Below are 17,266 nucleotides of genomic sequence, written 5' to 3'. Positions count from 1 at the left end.
ACGGCGATCTTTTTCAAGTGTCTTAAAAAGTGAAAATCTGATGACAGTAGTGAGACTAGTGGACTGTAAAGCATTATCTGTGGTTCCGTGGTTTCTTCCTCAAAGTACAGCTCCGGGGCAGCTCTCAGAGTTCAATCACAACCCCTGCTCCGCTTCCAAGACTACTCTCGACAATGACAATGATTCACTGACGTCAAACGCGGGTGTTTTGCTTAAAAAGAAAAATAATAATGATACAATAAGACGCTGCTGATTTTCCTGGAAGCTCTGATTCATCGGAGCCAATGAATTGAAGCTGCTTTGCTTTCTTAAGTCTTTCTTTTTTTTGTCTGTGCCAGACATTATGTCTTCCTGATGAAGGATAGCATTCTTCAAAGGAAATCAGTAATTTGAAATTACAGCGGCGGACACCCAGGCCTCTTTGAACCCATGAAATCTCTATGGATGACTTGTGGTCCTTTAATTAGCCAGGATTGAAGAAATTGGGTGGGGTCTGTCTGTCTACCATGTACCCACCACCTACCACAGGCACCTCCACCCAACACCCGAGACTAAGAAGGAAATTTATTCTTGATGCACAAACATTTTCTTCTCATCTGACCCCAAAAACATAAGCTTGAAGTCATCCCTTGATGGTGATTTTCCCTCTTGGAAAATATCTCCTCATTCAGACAGCCATATTGGTTGGCCTCTGATGAAAAACACCACCAACAATCCTCACCGCCATCCCGAAGGCTACTGGCGGAGGCTCCCCCCGCGTCTTTCGCAGGACTTTTCTGTCAGTCAAAGCCCCTGAGATGAACCACAAGCCTCAGCCAGAGTCTGTGGTGGTGGTTGTCTGTAAACTTCATTCACGTATCCTTCCACCCCTCCCTGTCTCCGGACCCCACGGCTCGCAGTACCTCAGGCGGCGTGGTGCAGCCCGTCACATGCTTGTCTAAGCTCTGCCAGCTTTGTTTACGGCTCTCCCTTCCAGCTACGACAGTCAAGAGGTCTGTCAGAGAGACGGGAGCTAAATATAGACCGGGCCTGTCATTATCAGGATCATTTGAGAGCAAAGCTGCTCCCATTATGTGATAAGCCAGCAACCCAAACAATGACATATTGTGGGAGCATGAATTAAATATCTGTGATGTGCTTTGAAATGATGAATTCGGACGGATGAGACTAAAAAGTGCCGACGTTCATCAGTCAACCAATACAAGACGATGCCATTCACAAGAAAAGGACCGCATCGTTCAGAAGTGTCGGGGACAAAAAAAAACTCTGTCCTTCTTCACGCTCCTTCCCGTATTGGCCGTGCCATGGAGGTCTTGGTGAAAAACAGAGCATGTGGCCATGTCTCATGTTTCTCTCTGCTCTCTGTGGGTGGTCCCATGGGGGGGCTGTTTGATTATTCTGGGATAATCTTTTGATTACAATTCAATATGGCCCTCTGGAGCGGGAGAGAGAGAACCGATGGAATTTCCTTTTTCTCTCCTGTGTGAATGTGAATGAACTGATTACGTGAGCAAAAGCAGGCATCTTCTTCTCTCCGTCCTACCTTGAAGTCAAGAAGAGTTCGGCATTCGTTTTGTTTCCAGCTTCTTAAATGTGAATATTTTCTGGTTTCTTTACTCCTCTATGACAGTAGACTGAATATCTTTGAGTTTTGGACGAAACAAAACATTTGAGGACGTCGTCTTGGACTTCAGGAAACACTGATCAACATTTTCCACCATTTTTATTGACAAAACAACCAATCAATTAATCGAGAATAGGGCTGGGCTACATCGCCAAAACCTTCTATCCCGATATAAATCATTTCATATCTCGATAACGTTATACATCACGATATAACATGTTTTGTGGCAATTAAAAAAAAGTTTATTTTTATACACATTTTTGTATACTCAAGTGTGAATTAAATACTAGAAAAATTAAAAGTACTGAGTTTTTTCTAATTTTAAGAACTTGAGTCTAAAATGAACTCGGGCTGTCAATTCATTAAAATATTTAATCGTGATTAATTGCACATTTTTATCTGTTCAAAATGTACCTTAAAGGGAGATTTTAATACTCTTATCAACATGGGAGTGGGCAAATATGCTGCTTTATGCAAATGTATGTATATATTTATTTTTCGGAAATCAATTAACAACACAAAAAAATTACAAATATTGTCCAGAAACCCTCACAGGTACTGCATTTAGTATAAAACATATGCTCAAATCATAACATGGCAAACTGCAGCCCAACAGGCAACAACAACTGTCAGTGTGTCAGTGTGCTGACTTGACTATGACTTGCCCCAAACTGCATGTGATTATCATAAAGTGGGCATGTCTGTAAAGGGGAGACTCGTGGGTACCCATAGAACCCATTTACATTCACATATCTTGAGGTCACAGGTCAAGGGACCCCTTTGAAAATGGCCATGCCAATTTTCACCCAGTTCCTCGCCAAAATTTAGCGTAAGTTTGGAGTGTTTTTTAGCCTCCTTCCTGACAAGCTAGTATGACATGGTTGGTACCAATGGATTCATTAGGTTTTTCAGTTTCATTTGATACCAGTATCTTCACTCTAGCTTTAAAACCTGCCTGCTACAACCTAAAAATGTGGCCATTAAAACTAATTTGTGTTAACGGGTATTAGCCTGAATCAAGAAAATAACCAACAGATTATTCAACAATGAAAATATTCATTATTTGCAGCCCTAGTTAATTTACAAGTTTGAGCTTCACATCTTCCGTGGATCTATCCCAAAATCTGTTGTATTTGATAATGCCTTTCAAATGTCTGGAAGTAGAAAATATGAAAATAAATGAGAAAGTGTATCCACGTATGCATACTTGGCAAGATTTTGTCTTTCAACTTTTGACGTGTAGCGTCTGGGGAGAGTTTGGACATTCAAGGAAGAGGTGATTTACAAAGGAAAGACGACACCGGAGCTTTGGAAAAAGATTAATGAAATACGCACAAGTGTTTGGTGCGGATGACGCAATCATCAACCGAGAAAATACAGGGAGGAAAATAAAGTGGATGTATCATTCTTGAGGAGCCAAGTCGCTGCACCCAAGATCAGTAGCCAAGATGACTTTTACAACTTGGAGTGCTGCCCTTGGTATTACCTCCAAGACATATCTGAGAGCTTCGCTGTCTGTTGCTATCTGTGTTTTCTTGATGTGTGGTGGAGAACAGGTGCACCTGTCCGTACAACCTCTGGCAGGAATTTAGTTTTTACTGTGAGGATAAGGCTGAAATCCCTGGGGGATGTCAACATGCAAGGGGTGCAATTGAGAAAGTATCTGCATGCCCCTCCTCCCCTTGTTTTTAAACTATTTCCATTCTTCCCTCCACCCTCCTCACTGTCCCTTTTGCTTTCTTTGCCCATAAAGGGACAATGGATTAGCCTCCCCCGTTTCCATGTGACCTCATCTGTGTTTGATTTTTCTGCCTACTTGAAATTGGCCATGGGGTTAACATTGAGTCCTTTGATCAGTCCTGCCAGGAATTGGACTTGTTTATCTTGTTTATCTGATGATGGCCCCTTAATGGGGGGGCATACATTTGGCAGGGGCATGCCATTGATGTGGGCCGTGATAGCTGCAGGACACAGAGACAAGAGAGGACCAGGACCCTGTAATGGTCGGAGGTGAAGGAAAGACGATTACAGATGTGGCTCCGGGGCATCTTGAACCTTGTCTCTCTTTCCTCCAACACTTATCTGACCCCGTACAGATGGCCCCTCATCATCATCATCATCATCATCAACATCCTTTCTCTTTTCAACCTCCTCTCTGTCGCTCTCTGAGATTGACAGTTATTAATCCACGCGCCGACGTGCTTTTCTAGCGCAGGAAATGGCACGCAATCAACGAGCTTCTCAAAAGAGATGTCGCCCCGTTCCCCTCTTCATCGACTCGCTGACGGAGATGCTAGGAAAACGGTGCGGCGGGGTAGACAGCCAGGCCCCATCTCGCCACTTGCTCGACCCTCGGCCCCCTGAAATGAAAGCTTTCCTCTCCTGCGCCGCAGCTGGACTCCAGGGAGCCTGCAGAGGGCCTGTTTATTTGTGCAACAGTGTAATCAGGGGGTCTGTCGTTACAAGACCTAGCCTTTTGCACCTTCTCTCTCCCCGCCAGCCCCATCCTTTCTTCTGTTCCCATCAGCTCCCCTCCCCTCCTTTTACCATCTCTCTTTCACCACCCTCAATCTTTTTCTTTGAGCCTCATCATTATCCAAATCCTTTCGCTGACCCTTGTTGACCTTAGGATTTGTTTGATGTGGTATACTGGCAAGGAGGGGAGATGAAATAAAGTTGAACGTTTATTGTTTAAAGGGGAGATTTCCATGATTAGGGTTTTAGAAATAAACTTTCCATCTCTTTACCTAAGAGATCGCTGATCCCTGTGTGTTCCTGTGTGTGTTTGAGACAGCGGGAGAGAGACGTCTCGTGGCGTCCGTGTGTTAATCTACCACACCGATGTTGGTCGACACATGCACACTTTCTCCTGTTCCAATCAAAGAGGGGGGGGGGGGAAGTGTGTAGTGTGGTAACATGCTAATAATTTAGTCTGTTATGTTGTGGTTTAAATCATGACATTCCTGCAGTTAAAAGCCAAGCGTAAGTAAACAAGCTCACACATGTGGCCACAATATTGCTGTTCTTGTGTCCAGAGAAGTTCTCTCTGTGGGAAAAGGGGGTGTTATCCATCCATCCTTTGCATTCAGCGTTTCCCACTGATACATGACAGAACCCCACGAGAGCCTTGAGGTTTTGTCCAAACGTATAGAAACGCTATGCCAAACAAATGCCTGAAAAACATCTCTGTTAAAATGTCTCACATTCATACACCTATTTTATGCAAAAAATGTGTTTTCAACCTTTTCTAGTAGAAATTTCTTATCAATACGTGTCCCTTTTCTAAAAGCAGAAGAAGTGGGTGATGGTTAAAGTTGATGGGTTTCATTATCTATTCTGTTGTATCTCCACGTTTCAATAGTTCATAGTCATGCATCTGAAATAGCTAATGTAGCCATGCCTGCCCATTTGATATAAAGTTTACAGGTTATGGAGAGTAAATCGTAGACTAAAGGGATAGTTTGGGTGTTTTTAAGTGGGATTGTATGAGGTTTTTATCCATAGTCAGTGTATTACGTAGAGTAGATGACGGTCGGCACGACCCCAGTTTGGAGAAACAGACCGGGCCGGCGGCAAAATGTATTTTAGCCATCTAAAAGATCAATATCAGTTTAAGTGTACGCTATATATCGAATATGTTTGCCGATTTACCTTGCCGGCAGACAGCTATAAAGTCTATGTTACATGCAACCAGAGTCCATTGGAAAAAAACTGTAATTGTACCTCGCAGAACACGGGAGTTGCTGGTCTACCGCTGCCTCAATCAGTTATGGTACATGTCCACAGCCTCCGCCCTTTCCACGCTTCCCATTCATTTTCTAAGTAAGCAGCCCTGCAATGCATCCTGGTAGCGTGGCGGCGCGATTCGAGAGACGTACCGTCAAGTAAATTTGAGGTCTAGGCTACTTTATGCAAATCACGGGCGTCCGGCGCAACTCGCCGCCTGTGTAAACTCCCAACTTTTAAACTAAACGTTGTCGATCCAAAATAAAGACAGATTCAGCAACTGTATGGCTTATTTCTCGCATAAAATGTTTTTTTGCAGAAACACATTTTGATGAACTGTTTTTGTGATATAAGAGGAGAAAGTTTCCAAATGAGCCGCTATGTTGCTTCTGGTTTGAAAGCTGGGAGCAGCAGCCCACGAAGGAAAGATTTGTCCAATCAGGTGCCTTTTGTCTAGTGGCAGCCCATCAAGCATCCAATGCTGGGGAGAGAGGTGATCCCTTGTGATAAAAAACGCCCCTTTGTGTTATTGTGTGACTTTGGCTAGACAATTATAGGTGTTTTCAATGGATCTGGTGGCTTTGGCGAGAGCATAGATGGATACAACGGCTTCAGTTCCCCGTCGGAAAAAGGAAAATATTCTAAATATAACGTACACTCAAACTGATATTGATTATTTTAGGTGGGCCTTTCTTTTAGGAGGTTAAAATACGTTTGCTACCAGCCCAGTCCACAGCAGTACATTGCTTTGCTTCTGTGTGGTAACTCCTGTCTGTTTCTCCAAGCTGGTGGCGTGCCGACGGTCATCTACTGTAGGTAGTACACTGACTATGGATACATACAACCCCACTTCAAAACACCCCGAACTGTCCCTTTAAGAGTAAACTCTGAGATAGTAGAATGAAATCCTTCAAATTCCCTGCATGTTTACATCTTTATAACCTGTTGTGTTTTCTGGTTTAAAGTCTGTAGCTCATCCTGCTCTCTTACTCATAATGACTTCCAAGTTCCTTCTATGATGTCTCTTGTTTCCCTGTTTGTCTCCAGAGACAGACAGGCGGGTTAGTTTGGGCTGGCCCGCCTTCTGAACAACAGCATCTCCAGTCTGCGCCGCTCTGCACAGAAGAAGTATCTTGTTTTTCAACTGGTGGTTTTCTTAAGCCACAATGTTTGATGTGGCCTTCCCTTAATCACACAACATGCTCTCTAAACATGAACTACAGTCATCTTCGCTCCGCGACTTCTGGACTCGTTTTCTTTTTTTTGTTTCTCCCCCCCGCTTTGTCGCTGCTTTTGTTGAGTTATTGTGCAACAGAGTAGTGAGACAAGAAGGAAGACAGCTGCCTTGATCTCAATGAAGTGATTTTGATCTGGCCAATCCAGCAATTAGGCTACTGAGGGAAGAGTGAACCTCTAATCCTGGATGGGACACATGTGTTCTTTGTAGTCCTAATGTCTCTCTTCCTCCTCTGTCCACATCACTATCTGATGGGACGCAGAGTAAGTATTAAACCGATGCCTCAGATGGAAGCCTACCATTAAGATGGAGATGCTGTGCTCTTTGAGGCTGAGGACTTTTAATTATAAGCTTTGGGCCCCGATGTAGTTGTGTTTCCTACATTCTGCTGAATAGAGGGTTTGCTCTGCGCTGGCTGGCTGGAGACCTGGTGCCAGGCTCTGGAGTCAGCGTGTCACTGGCGGGTACTTTGTGGGTACGAGACGAGGCATGCCGCCACGCCGAGCGTGACTCTACGGGAGTCCCACATGGGGGCAGAGACAAAAGGCTTTTATCTCCCCTTCCCCACCGTCCCCTTTTTTCCCTCGCACGGCTCCGACCGGCAGGGCAGTAGGTGGAGGATAGAGCTAGAATAACCAGACCGGTTGTTAACATATCAGCCGCTGTTGAAGCTTCAAGGGCATCCAGCGAGATCAAAGCAAAGCATTCAGTCCAAAAGCATGACATTGTCTTGCACAACAATCCATCAAGCCTCCAATTCAGCTGTCAGTGAATGAGGAAGTGGTCATGAGCGTCAGTGGAAAGGCCTTTCACTGTCCCCTAATGGGCTTTGATGATCCAGCACAAAGAAAGTGTCATAATGGTCTCATGCAAAGTCATTATTTTCATTTGTTTATTGTCGTCTTAAACCCGAGAACGACCCAACCCACACCTTTGTGTATTCAGTAAATGATGATGAATGTGTGACAAACGACCAGTTAGGGTGTGTTTCTTTCTTTCTTTATTTCCTGCTGTACATAGCGGCTCTTTTTCTCTTCCCTCTCCGGGGTGCTGCTGTCGTGAATATCTCTCCGTCCCCTCTGGGACTTCTTTATTTTTCAGTTTTTGTTTTGTTTTTCAGGCACTCTGCATTTACACCCAGCAGCCCTTTGATGTTGTTGCCTGGGTGCTGGTGGACAAAAGAGCCTCCATCAGCTGGATTTAAGGATGGGGTGGTGGTGGTGGGGGTTAGGAGGGGGGCGGGGGTGGATGAATAAAGAATCAAAGTAACTGGAATGGGTTTTGGAGGCGGAGGACTCCATGTGAAACTGTGAACCATGTACCCCTCTTAAATATGGGCCAGGAGTTCACAGTTGTCATTGCTTTTCTTTTTGGGCTCTGTTCCCCTTTGTGCCGCATGTCATTGTCTCCATATGTCTGTTTCTGGCCGTGCTTGTTCGTGCCTTTACTGGCACTGCATGTTCTCATTCTTCATTTCACTCTTTGCAGTCAGGTGATGTGAACAACCACCAACTAAACGTTTCTTCTGATGCTTTTTCAGTGTCACAACGCCACGTTGTTCTGTGGCACCTTACGGCGGTTCTAACCTCTGTGCTTTCTGTCCGCCTAGCCATGCACAGCGAGGGATGCTACTGCAAACCCCCCACACACCCCCACGGTGGGGGAGAGACAGTCTGTGCTCCCTCAGCCCATCAAATCCCCGCAGGACCACTCTGGTCCACTGGAGGTGAATTCAGGGAGCAGCCTTTGGTGGTGCCGACACAGCAGCCCTCTTTCACCGAGGGCCTCATTAAACCTGACAACATCCCCTCAGCCTGGGCTTTATTGTTCAGCCAGCTTAATGCTAAATGGCAATTAAAGGCATCACCAAGGTGCAGGTATTAATGCCTTTCAGGAGCACAAAGGCTTTGTAAGATAAAAATGACAGTTAAACAGTAATTGAACGTTTTCTTTGCCATTGGAGGAAAGATACACTTTGTGTAAGCTAGGTCACCCCGTGTAACCTTTATTCAGCATTTGAACGCGCAAAATAAGTGTTTAAGCATCTATAATCAATATTTTTACAATTAAGTCTCTTTCCCACTGGACAAAAAATACACTAATACCCACTAACATCTGGCTTTTGTCTTTAGTGGGAAAGGTTACAATCGTCATTCATACCCGGGACAAATGACTTTGCAGTGATGGAAACTTGACACCTTGGAGACGCTTATTTTCGCCCCTTTTCCGATGCGATGTTATGTGACTCGCGTAATCCGTAATCTGCAGAAGAATATGTTTCCCTTGAAATGTAATTCACAATTCAGTTTGGTTGTATGGAAACGTAATTTTTAGGAGCTCAGGCTGACCTGCTCAACACCAAATAGCAGACAGACACAGTTAATTATTAGCTGGTGAACATAGTGGAGCATTTAACAGCTTAAAAGCCAGATAATTATACTCTCAGGAGTTGGTAGAGACCAAAAACGGAGCTAAAAGAGAGTGAATATTGGACTTATACTGCACCTTCTAGTCAGAAACAAGACTTCAAATGAATGATAATGCTGCTCTGTAACTGCTGGATGTGTGAATAGACAACTGTTTTCTAACAAGTTCACAATATCAGCTCACAGTAGTCTTGTTTCCATTCAATTGTCAAGCGAATTTTAAGCAAACTTTTGAAATGTTGCAAAAAAAGAACTGAGAATTAGGCCCGTTTCCATCAACTGGTTTGGATCGATTAAAGGTGGCGCTATAGGCTATGCATGTCTGTAATCCACCAGTAAACAGTGTAGAAGAAGTAGATGCGAACTGTAAACAAAACAAGTCGGCTTGGCAATCCAACCATCTACGATAGAAATATGAAGAGAGGTCTTCAGGAATTTGTTTTAATTGTTCTTTTATGTCAGCTAGTATTGTCCATGTTTCATGTTATCCGGACAAGAGGACAAGCATTCCTCCTTGAGCAAGCGTAAAAACTTTTTTTTCGCAATTGAGGAAGTTTTATTGAATTTTTCCATTTCCATACAGCTTTTCTAATACGATACAAATGCCATTAAAAATATGTGATTGGAAACACAACTTGTTTCTGTTGCCCCCAAGTGGCCAAAAATAGTTATTGTTGTTTTGAAGTCTTGAGACTATCAAGGGATGTTTTTCAGGAATCGTTGTAGTTTTGTTTGTGACTCTATAAACACTTTAATTGACAAATCAGCTAGAACAAAGAGCTTCACCTGCTGGGACCCCACATTTACGTCTTGGACAGTTTTAGTTGTTTGCAAGGTGGAAAATTCAGGTAATGCATTCAAACCGATCGCAGCAGTCTCGTTGCCAGGTTGTTTTCCACTATAATTAGCAGATCAAAGCATAACGTTCTGTGTCACTTGTTGAACTCACTCCATATATACAGTCATCAGAGTCTGTTTAGATCCCGTACCCGCCAGGCCCCGCTCCGCTATGGATTACTTGTGAACATACATCTTCACTTTTTTTTATTTTTATTTATTTGCTTGTGTGCAGTCACGAAACAAGCAGAGGGTAAAAGAGCATGGGCTCCACATGCCGGAGGGGCTCCGCTATGTAAACCACCAGACTCTGGTTGGCAAATGGATCCAATTGGGAATGGTCATAGCACAGATGAATGAAGACAGTGTAAACAGTCTGTGAACCATCAATATGTACTTCATCGTGGTGGTGGTGGAGGGATGCAACTGTAACATCTGTCCCACCAGCTCCACTGGAGAGTGATTAGGCCATATTTACAGGCAGCACAGGAAACACAGCTTATCTTATTGCGGACAGGTTTAACACAGCTGCTCTGAGAGGACAATATGAGAGATTTCAAGGAAAGACAAGGCTGCCTGCGCAGTATTTGGTAGCCGCATAGTGTTGTGAAAGCATACTCCTCTGTGAATCCTGTCCAGCAGATTTTATCGCCAGTTTTTTTTTGATTCAGAGAAAGTGCAGAAAAGTGAGTCCGCTAAGATTTCACTCACTCTCTCAAGACTTCAAACGCACAGTGAAATAACAAAAGGAAGTCTGGCAATCGAACATGGCTATGTTTGTCTATCTCTATCATTACCACATTTTGAGGTTTTTGCATTTCAAAAAATCATGTCTGCAGCCATATAAGATGGACTTAAGTAGTTTACTCAGCTGTGGATGAACAAGCTCCGCTTCCCCTCCCAGCGTCAGAGATGCAGCGACAGAATAAAATTGCCCCGATGGCTGGTGTTTTTACATTGTTGCCGAGCATCTGACCTTCCTTTTCGTATTGTTGTGACAATATTTCTTCAGCTAAGAAAGATGAAGGAAGGAGATAGGGCCGCCGTCAGCAAATACAAGGTTTCATAACCTCAAAAAGCTACAGTGCATGTTAAGGTCTGTCCTTTCGGTGCTTTCTCCACCTGGGTCAGCAGCTCAACACCCTGGGACACCCATTCATAAAAACGCTTGTGTGTAAACTGTTCCCATGACCTCAGTGGGGTGGAGACGTATCTATTGGGCCCGAAACACCTTTATTTGACACTGAATTAGTATTTGATTCATTTATCCCTCACAAGAGTGGTTTAAACAGACAATAGACACTTTAAATATAGTCTTTAGGGGGAGATAGCAGATCAACAGTAGATGTCACATAGAAGTGGTGTACATCATCTGAAAGCTGGGAACCTGAAGATTAATTTGAGATGCAGCTCAGTACTGTGTGTCAAGTTGTTCTAGTCATAAATCAGAAATAAACATGAATTATTTAATTAAATAAATAATAAAAATTTTGAAAGTGTACAAGGGTTTAGAACATTATAGTGGAAGTATATAATGGTGATTCCCATGCTCTATTATGTCTCATCAGTTGTTGGAGCAAATTTTGGGTTGATACCATTTGTTACACAGATTTGGTGCTAAATTTAACAATTTTTTTACCACTCGAGAATTTATAAAAAATAGAAAGATTGTCAATCTACCTAGGAAAGCTATCCATCCTCTGAATGCCCTAGGTCTGTAGTTTGTGGCTGTAAGGTTTCATGGCTCATTGGATCCACAAGAGTCTCAGCTTTACAGTGATACCCAATTTATGTAATTCCAAGACTGTTTAGGGACCCCAGTATGCAGAAATATACAAATACACCATTTCTAGAATAAGCAAAAACAACATACTGCATTCCAAAACTGCATGTTTTTTATCCAAAACTGCATGTGATTATCATAATGTGGGCATGTCTGTAAAGGGGAGACTCGTGGGTACCCATAGAACCCATTTTCATTCACATATCTTGAGGTCAGAGGTCAAGAGACCCCTTTGAAAATCGCCATGCCAGTTTTTCCTAGCTAAAATGTAGCCCAACTTTGGAGCGTTACTGAGCCGTTTCTTCCCGACAAGCATGACATGGTTTGCATCAATGGATTCCTCAGGTTTTGTGTTTGATATGATATCTGTACCTTCACTCTAGCTCCCAAACTGAACCTACTAGAGCCTCTGATATATAATAAAGACAGTCGTGGGTCTCAAGGGGTTAATTTATATGTGGTATATTTAAATTTTTGTATGTTCTGGTTTTGTTATACACTCATACAGTTTTAATAATTTTTTGATGAGTGATTTGGGTCAACATGTGATGTGCTTCTCTGCAATTATGGCGACTAAAAAATGAATTTGATCAATTGAAAAAATAATCAATACATCCATCAATAACAACCAGCAGCCCGTAGTGTTTCTGACAAACGTGCGTTCCACAGATGATTGAGCAAAGGCATTGCTTCTATCAATCTTTGCTCGGTGGATCGTTTTCTTTTGTAGTTGATACATTTCATATCATCACTCTGAACCATGCCTCTGTTGAATTGATTTTTTTTTTCTCTTTTGGAAAGGTCTTCATCCAGCCCGGAAAATAGAAACCAGCAGCTCACTTTAGAGACCTTAATGGAAAGCACATTTTCAGTCGAATTGTCACTCCGGCCGCTGCTATGCATTTCAGTTTTTATTCAGGTGCCAAACGGGAGGGGACAGTGGATTATACTGTGTAGTTATGTGGTTAGATCTCTACACAGTGTTGATATAATCAGCGTTGGTAATCTGGGACACCTCGTGCACTGAAATACCACACTAAATTGCTTGTTTTCTTCTAAATTTGTGTCTCCTGTCAGGCAGCAATTGTAAGTCCTCACTCCCACGCAGCTCCACAGCTCAGTGCTCCTGGTTTCAGTGCCAGGGGTGGTAGCTCCCCGGTGCTATTAGTTAGCAGGATCAGTGCTGGCTGGAGGGGGGGAAAGGAACCAGGGGGACACCTGGCCTTTTCTCTTTGGGCGCTCACACATATCACGGCTTTGCCTCTTGACAGAATCAGGATGCAGGATATTGCCCTCCCACTGATGAAGCTCCTCCGCCCGTGTAGTGTATCAATGCAACATCCAACAGGATATCTGGTCGCAGTAGACGGTCCTGCTTCCTCTCTGGGAGTCATTCTGATGCTCTTATATATGACAGAAGATTAGCTTGCAGCCCAAATTAGGCACCTATACACCCTGGGGGGCATTTAGCACCCTAAAAAGACCATGCTGAGAAACATGGAGCTCTGTGAAGACTTTGCTCTTTTGTTGGATAATATCACCATATTAAGACTGACTGAAAACCTTTAAGAGTCGAAGAGAAAAAAGAAAGGTGAAAGAGAAAGGAGATTAACTGTTTAGCCAACAGTCCCTTAGTCAGACTCCATAAAAGCCCACATTAAGTCAAAAGGAGTCTCTCTTTTCTTTGCCTGCTACATCTCTCTCTCAGCCTCTGTCTCAGTGTGTTTCATCGCAGGGTGAGCGATTGAGTGGTTTAAGAACATACCGGCGCTTTGTTTTATGTACAGAAAAGTACGAGCGCCAGCGGCCCCTTTGAAGCCCCTTCAAATTTATTGTTGTTTTTCCAGGAGAGGCGTTTTTTAAATTACAGCTCATTGTGAGTGGGATCTGCTCCTTTGCTGTTTTTGGAGAGGGGTTTACATTTTATGTCTGGAAACGAGTATTGCCATCTCGTCTCCGTCGGATGAAGGCAGAACATTTAAGGGAGTGAGTTTGTGCAACGTACGTGACCTCAAAGGTCGGAGATCATCTCGTGTCAGCACCCTCTTCTTCTGTATTTGATTATTAGAAAGAGGAAAAATCAAACCATGTGATCTGCAGACGTATTTCAGAGCCAACTGTCCCCTGCAGCAGAAACCATACATCATCCGAGCTCCACTTGTGTGATGTGAAACTGCACTAACTCCGTCCCCTTCTTGCTCCTCCAGGCCAGCGTGCTTCCAGCAGCTCTGGTTTATTTCCAAGTTTGATGTCAAGACAGGCTGGTAAATCACCTCTCCTGGTCGCCCCGTTTTCATGCCAGAGAAACAAAAAGAGCCTCGAATTGGCTCTTCCAGAAAAAGAGACACCTTGCAGCGGAGCGCCCCGCTGTGTCTCCTATTGACCCTGACGTTTCACCTTCCCTCCGGCAATACAGAACTATATGTGTGAAGAAACAGGTGCGCCTTCAAAGTCTGAGTCAGGAGCTTCGGTGCAACTTGTAATAGATTTTGAAATGAAACATTCAAGTCAAAGATCAAATAAATTATTTAAGGGCAGACCTCGAAATCTCAAAGGTTGTGGTTCAGGATTTATTTGAAATAAATCGCTGCCAAATAAATTGTGATAGTGAACCATTTAGAGTCAAATAGACCATAAAGCAGGGGATGCTTTAGGGCCTGGCTACCTTGTGATTGACATGTCACTACTACGGCGTTGTCCGGTCTGGGAGTTGTCTGTGTTTTCGTCTTACAACTTTAACCCTTTCACAGTGTGTTTTCAGTTCATGAAAGTTAATTGTAACACATTGTCGCCCAAAAATGATTATTCAAAATTATTCAGCGTTCGGTTGTACTTAGCTCCACCTTCCCGTGTCACTTCTGGTTGCAAGAAACCAAGATGGCGACGGACAAAATGCCAGTTCTAGGCTTCAAAAAAGCAGTTCATAAACCAATGGGTGATGTCACGGTGACTACGTCCTCTTCTTTTATACAGTTTATGGTATTTAGTCATAAACCAAAGTATTGGACAAATAACATATTTGACTAGGTGATGGCGCGAGAGGGGGTGTCACCAAAGTTGGTAGGATTCATCCTCTCAGCAACATGAATATATGTACCAAATGTCACGTCAATCCATCCGTTAGCTGGTGAGATATTTCAGTCTGGATCAAAGTGGTGGACCGACCGAGTACAAGTGGAGTGATGAGTCCCATACCTGTGCCAGAGAGCGAGGCAATCCCTTTTGCTTTGAACCTGTATCACAAGGGATTACCGCTCAGGTTTGCACAACACAGCAGACAGGAAGCTGTTAAAGACGAGGACCAACACTGCATCCTGACCTCTGACCCTTACATCCTGACCTCTCCTGCAATCTGACATGAGCCCTTGTCTACATGAAAGCTGTCCTGTTGACTCACCAGGGCTAATTTAGAGTTCCGGTGCCCCACGACCACTGTGAGGACAGACCGTCAACATGCTGGCCTCTGGACTTGTGGAGGGAATTTGGAAGATGGACTCGTTTTGACCTAGTACCCTTAACTCTTGTTTACACTGGCCTCCTTCAGGCTTGACATTTTTTTAATCTACACACACTGAGAGAGACAATCTGATGCTAAAAACTCCTGATGGTCTGTTCTCCAACATGGCTCAAATTTGACATTAAAGTCAGGCCCCGTTCACCGCTTTTGTCAAAACGGTGTTATTGCAGTTAATATTAGCCCGTCGCCGAGGGCTTCACATGTCTGCTGATGAAGTCCTTTAACAAGTCTAACAAAGGCCAACCTCACACTGTGCCACCTGCCACCAGCTAAAGAGATTTCGGTCATTACTTGCTCCTTTTTAAATATCATCAAACATCGGCCCTTTCATCATTGCGAGTGCGTGACCTTCAAGTTCACGGCTCCTCTAAGCGTGACTGACAGATCTTGCGAGGGTCAGCGCTGGACTAATTTTATACCTCTGCCTTTGATGGGGCCTAAAAATAGAGTGCTCCGCTGACCTCCGGTCCAGTCGGGTCTCGGCGGCTCATTTGAGACCCACCTCCCCCCCCCTAACACACACACCCCTTTTGACGTCACCTTGGCCGAACTGCTTCTTTATTTTTAGACGCTCCCGAAATTAATTGAACGGTCTTGTTTCGTTAAGTTTGCGCGGTGTTATGTAAGGGGATTACTCTGTTGTTATTGCCTATGCCCGGACCATGTAGGCCACCACACAGAGCAGGGAGGTGGAGACGGAGAGTACTCGGGGTGGAAGAGGAGGGTAATGAAGTTAAGGTAGGGGCTCCAGAAATAACCCAGCTGCGGGCCTAATTGTACATCTCTCTTGCTCCCTTTTCCCCTCTTCAGCTGCATGCCAAGGTCTTTGACCTTATCATCCACCTCACTGGTTCCGGAAGAATCTTTTCCGCCCCCTGCGGCTACCAAAGCCCCGGCCGATACACGGAGCACAGCAGCAGACCATCTCCAGCCTCAGACTAACAGCCAAGCGCCACAACCAGTTAGGAGTGATCCCAGCGGAGCGCCCAAGTGGCTCAAACTGCCAGGTATGTTCTAATCATCCCCGGCGTGGGCCCCGTGGCTCCTTAACAAAGCTTAGCCTTAGGACCTCAGGCCCCTCAGAGAGGCCTGGGGCCTCCAGGAAACTCCGCATGTCACAGCAGAACACACAGTCAACAGAGATGCTGCATCTGTATTTGCATTCCCTCCACACACGCGAGCGTTCCCATCAAACGCATGCGTACCAAACGCCCGGCGCCCATGTTTTGTTTGTGCTTTTTTCTTTTTTTTTGACAGCGCTGTAAATGTTTGTAACTTTTTCATGTGTTGCGTGTGGAGCATCTAAGAGGAATGCACTCGCTCTGTGTCCCCCTGCAGCATTCCTCCATGGTTAGACAGCTCCGTGCCCATGAGGGGGCCACAAGGGCCTCTTGTCTCCTCGGCACTAATGCATCACAGCCCCAGATCAAGCACAACATGCATGCGAGCACATACATGCACACAAACATCCGAGAACAGATGCCATGCCATCACATATTTATTATATAAAACACTCACAAACACGCGTAATGGAAATGTTGGAGGTAAAAATGGCACTGATGGCAGATATCACCTGTAGCTTCTTTGTGGATTAAGACTTCCTGTCGTCTCTTGTCTTTGCAAGAATTATCAATTTGCTTGCATGACAGAAGATTTTATTTGTCTTTCCAAGACTTAATACTATCAACCAAATGTTGTAACCAGATTTTTTTTTAAAAGTACAAAGTAATTATACTTTGTTACAGTACTAGTAGTATTTCTGTCAACTTTCACGTTTACTCCACTACATTTCCTGAATAAAATGTGTACCTTTACTCCGATACATTTCCCCTAAGCATCTTTGTTACTCGTTACTATTGCAAGCAAGCAGCTTTGGCAAATCAGTGGTCCCTACTTGCAAGTTACATCATTCACGGGATAGGAAAGTGCAAACCAAGTGCTCTCAGAGCCGTAGTTAAGTTTCGTTTTCCGCTCAAGTCCAGGCACTACTTCCCTTCCCCTTGTACTTGCGATTACGAGGGAAGGAAAAACTGGATTTTGGTCTTTAAATCCTTTAAGTGGTGAAGCCCTAATTTTTATTCAAGTGTAATGTAGCCTGCATTTTTAAGGTGGTGTA

The 17,266-nt window shown here is 44.0% G+C and overlaps 1 long non-coding RNA gene across 1 annotated transcript in view; it reads left to right on the top strand.

Annotated features, from left to right (window-relative positions):
• LOC141781086 (uncharacterized) overlaps nt 1–16,151 on the top strand; it is a 61,759-nt gene extending 45,608 nt beyond the window's left edge. The window contains exon 5 of the long non-coding RNA XR_012596766.1: nt 15,961–16,151. This is a non-coding gene — a long non-coding RNA (uncharacterized LOC141781086). The remainder of the gene's footprint in view (nt 1–15,960) is intronic.
• Nucleotides 16,152–17,266: the final 1,115 nt, after the last annotated feature.

This window comes from Sebastes fasciatus, chromosome 13 (genome assembly GCF_043250625.1).
Source record: "Sebastes fasciatus isolate fSebFas1 chromosome 13, fSebFas1.pri, whole genome shotgun sequence".
NCBI lineage: Eukaryota > Metazoa > Chordata > Actinopteri > Perciformes > Sebastidae > Sebastes > Sebastes fasciatus.
The sequence above is the reverse complement of the archived record's forward strand: the minus strand, read 5'-3'. Positions and strand labels throughout refer to the sequence as shown.